This window comes from Oncorhynchus gorbuscha, linkage group LG21 (genome assembly GCF_021184085.1).
Source record: "Oncorhynchus gorbuscha isolate QuinsamMale2020 ecotype Even-year linkage group LG21, OgorEven_v1.0, whole genome shotgun sequence".
In the NCBI taxonomy this organism is placed as follows: domain Eukaryota; kingdom Metazoa; phylum Chordata; class Actinopteri; order Salmoniformes; family Salmonidae; genus Oncorhynchus; species Oncorhynchus gorbuscha.
In genome coordinates this window covers 11,569,831-11,574,830 of record NC_060193.1, presented here as the reverse complement: position 1 = coordinate 11,574,830, position 5,000 = coordinate 11,569,831, and the positions used below count along the sequence as shown (strand labels likewise).

Below are 5,000 nucleotides of genomic sequence, written 5' to 3'. Positions count from 1 at the left end.
AGAAAGAGCGAGAGAATTCTATTTGGCCCTAAACAGAGAGGACACAGCGGCAGAATACCTGACCACTGTGACTGACCCAAAATTAAGGAAAGCTTTGACTATGTACAGACTCAGTGAGCATAGCCTTGCTATTGAGAAAGGCCGCCGTAGGCAGACATGGCTCTCAAGAGAAGACAGGCTATGTGCTCACTGCCCACAAAATGAGGTGGAAACTGAGCTGCACTTCCTAACCTCCTGCCCAATGTATGTCCATATTAGACACATATTTCCCTCAGATTACACAGATCCACAAAGAATTCGAAAACAAATCCAAATTTGATAAACTCTTATATCTACTGGGTGAAATTCCACAGTGTGCCATCACAGCAGCAAGATTTGTGACCTGTTGCCACAAGAAAAGGGCAACCAGTGAAGAACAAACACCATTGTAAATACAACCCTTATTTATGCTTATTTATTTTCCCTTGTGTACTTTAACCATTTGTACATTGTTACAACATTATATATATATATATATATATATATATATATATATATATATATATATATATATATATATATATATATGTATAATATGACATTTGTAATGTCTTTACTGTTTTGAAACTTCTGTATGTGTAATGTTTACTGTTAATTTTTATTGTTTATTTCACTTTGTATATTATCTACCTCACTTGCTTTGGCAATGTTAACACATGTTTCCCATGCCAATAAAGCCCCTTGAATTGAATTGAATTGAGAGAGAGAGAGAGAGGTATGACAGAGAGTGTGTGTGTGTCTGTGTCTGTGAGTATGTGGGAAGGGGAGACTATCAGTGAGAAAGAGAGAGAGAGAGAGAGGTATGACAGAGAGTGTGTCTTTGTCTGTGTCTGTGTGTATGCGTGAAGGGGAGACTATCAGTGAGAAAGAGAGCCACAGAGTGTATATATGTTATCCTAAACAGGGCTTTTTTGCCAATTAAGGAATTTGTGCAAGAAGGACAACCTTCTTGACTACCAGTGTCACCCAATCTTGCACTAGGCAACCATTACCACATGGCGGCGCCAGAGAGCCGTAATCACCTGGCTAAGGCATTTGACCTAGCCAGGTGATGTCAGTTAATGATGTCTATGGCAGAAAAACTCTCTCTGTCACAGACAGACAGTAATGGGTTAGGGGCTAACACTCTGACATGTGATCATTCTAGTCTTAGTTTACACCCGCTCTCTGTTGTGTCCATCTCTCTCTCTCTCGCTCTCCTTCACTAACACTCTCTCTCTCCTTCACAAACTCTCTCTCTCTCTCTCTCTCTCTCTCTCTCTCTCTCTCTCTCTCTCTCTCTCTCTCTCTCTCTCTTCTCTCCCTTCCTTGTCTCTCTCTCTCTCTCTCTCTCTCGCTCTCCTTCACTAACACTCTCGCTCTCCTTCACAAACTCACTCTCTCTCTCGCTCTCTCTCTCCCTTCCTTGTCTCTCTCTCTCCCTCCAAACTCTCTCTCTCTCTCTTTCTCTCTCTCTCTCTCTCCTCTCTCTCTCTCTCTCTCTCTCTCTCTCCTCTCTCTCTCTCTCTCTCTCTCTCTCTCTCTCTCTCTCTCTCTCTCACATTGTCTGTCTCAGTCTCCCTTCCCTCTCTCTCTGTCTCCTTCACTAACTCTCTGTCTCTCACTAACTCTCTCTCTCTCTCTCTCTCTCTCTCTCTCTCTCTCTCTCTCTCTCTCTCTCTCTCTCTCTCTCTCTCACATTGTCCGTCTCAGTCTCCCTTCCCTCTCTCTCTGTCTCCTTCACTAACTATCTGTCTCTCTCTCTCTCTCTCTCTCTCTCTCTCTCTCTCTCTCTCTCTCTCTCTCTCTCTCTCTCTCTCTCTCTCTCTCTCTCTCTCTCTCTCTCTCTCTCTCTCTCTCTCTCTGTCTCTCTCTGTCTCTCTCTCTCTCTCTCTCTCTCTCTCTCTCTCTCTCTCTCTCTCTCTCTCTCTCTCTCTTTCTCTCTCATCTCCGTCTCAGTCTCCCTTCCCTCTCTCTCTGTCTCCTTCACCAACTCTCTTTCTTGCTCTCTCTCTCTCTCCCTTCCTTGTCTCTCTCTCTCTCTCTCTCTCTCTCTCTCTCTCTCTCTCTCTCTCTCTCTCTCTCTCTCTCTCTCTCTCTCTCTCTCTCTCTCTCTCTCTCTCACATTGTCGGTCTCAGTCTCCCTTCCCTCTCTCTCTGTCTCCTTCACTAACTCTCTGTCTCGCTCGCTCTCTCTCTCTCTCTCTCTCTCTCTCTCTCTCTCTCTCTCTCTCTCTCTCTCTCTCTCTCTCTCTCTCTCTCTCTCTCTCTCTCTCTCACACACACATTGTCCGTCTCAGTCTCCATTTCCTCTCTCTCTGTCTCCTTCACTAACTCTCTGTCTCGCTGTCTCTCTCTTTCTCTCCAAGTCCTAGGATACACTTTTATTCTGTTTTAGATAAGACGTTACCGTAAAGGGGTTTGTTAGACTCTGGCATCTACGGTGACATAATTGAACTCTCTCATTATTTCCCCATGTCTGAACTGATGTTTAACACCCAGACAGTTAGACAGTTACAGTTGAGGTCGGAAGAATACATACACCTTAGCCAAAAACATTTAAACTCTGTTTTTCACAATTTCTGTCATTTAATCCTCGTAAAAATTCCCTGTTTTAGGTCAGTTAGGATCACCACTTTATTTTAAGAATGTGAAATGTCAGAATAATAGTAGAGATAATGATTTATTTCAGCTTTTATTTCTTTCATCACATTCCCAGTGGGTCAGATGTTAAAATACACTCAATTAGTATTTGGTAGCATTGCCTTGAAATTGTTTAACTTGGGTCAAATGTTTCGGGTAGCCTTCCACAAGCTTCCCACAATATGTTAGGTGAATTTTGGCCCATTCTTCCTGACAGAGCTGGTGTAACTGAGTCAGGTTGGTAGGCCTCCTTGCTCGCACACACTTTTTCAGTTTTTCTGCCCACCAATTTTCTATGGGATTGAGGTCAGGGCTTTGTGATGGCCACTCCAATACCTTGACTTTGTTGTCCTTAAGCCATTTTGCCACAACTTTGGAAGTATCCTTGGGGTCATTATCCATTTGGAAGACCCATTAATGACCAAGCTTTAACTTCCTGACTGATTTCTTGAGATGTTGCTTCAATATATCCATATAATTTTCCTCCCTCATGATGCCATCCATTTTGTGAAGTTCACCAGTCCCTCCTGCAGCAAAGCACCTCCACAACACCTATCACTACACCTATCCCTACACCTATCACTACACCTATCCCTACACCTATCACTACACCTATCACTACACCTATCACTACACCTATCACTACACCTATCACTACACCTATGACTACACCTATCACTACACCTATCACTACACCTACCTATCACTACACCTCTATCCCTACACCTACTACACCTATCACTACACCTACCTATCACTACACCTACCTACCTATCACTCACTACACCTATCACTACACCTATCACTACACCTATCACTACACCTACCTATCTATCACTACACCTATCACTACACCTACTCACTACACCTATCACCTACTATCACTACACCTATCACTACACCTATCACTACACCTATCACTACACCTATCACTACACCTACCTATCACTACACCTATCACTACACCTATCACTACACCTATCACTACACCTATCACTACACCTATCACTACACCTACCTATCACTACACCTATCACTACACCTACCTATCACTACACCTATCACTACACCTATCACTACACCTATCACTACACCTATCACTACACCTATCACTACACCTATCACTACACCTATCACTACACCTATCACTACACCTATCACTACATCTATCACTACACCTATCACTACATCTATCACTACACCTATCACTACACCTATCACTACATCTATCACTACACCTATCACTACATCTATCACTACACCTATCACTACACCTATCACTACATCTATCACTACACCTATCACTACACCTATCACTACACCTATCACTACACCTATCACTACACCTATCACTACACCTATCACTACACCTATCACTACACCTATCACTACACCTATCACTACACCTATCACTACACCTACCTATCACTACACCTATCACTACACCTACCTATCACTACACCTACCTATCACTACACCTATCACTACACCTATCACTACACCTATCACTACACCTATCACTACACCTACCACTACACCTATCACTACACCTATCACTACATCTATCACTACACCTATCACTACACCTATCACTACACCTATCACTACACCTATCACTACACCTATCACTACACCTATCACTACATCTATCACTACACCTATCACTACACCTATCACTACATCTATCACTACACCTATCACTACATCTATCACTACACCTATCACTACACCTATCACTACACCTATCACTACACCTATCACTACACCTACCTATCACTACACCTATCACTACACCTATCACTACACCTATCACTACATCTATCACTACACCTATCACTACATCTATCACTACACCTATCACTACACCTATCACTACACCTATCACTACACCTATCACTACACCTATCACTACACCTATCACTACATCTATCACTACACCTATCACTACACCTATCACTACACCTACCTATCACTACACCTATCACTACACCTATCACTACACCTATCACTACACCTATCACTACACCTATCACTACACCTATCACTACACCTATCACTACACCTATCACTACACCTATCACTACACCTATCTACACCTCACTACACCTATCACTACACCTATCACTACACCTATCACTACACTATCACTACACCTATCACTACACCTATCACTACACCTATCACTACACCTATACTACACCTACCACTACACCTATCACTACACCTATCACTACACCTATCACTACACCTATCACTACACCTATCACTACACCTATCACTACACCTACCACTACACCTATCACTACACCTATCACTACATCTATCACTACACCTATCAC

The 5,000-nt window shown here is 42.7% G+C and overlaps 1 protein-coding gene across 1 annotated transcript in view; it reads right to left on the bottom strand.

Moving 5' to 3' along the window:
• Window positions 1–5,000, bottom strand: part of LOC124008814 (collagen alpha-6(IV) chain-like) — a 276,756-nt gene that overhangs the window by 90,833 nt on the left and 180,923 nt on the right. The window lies entirely within an intron of this gene.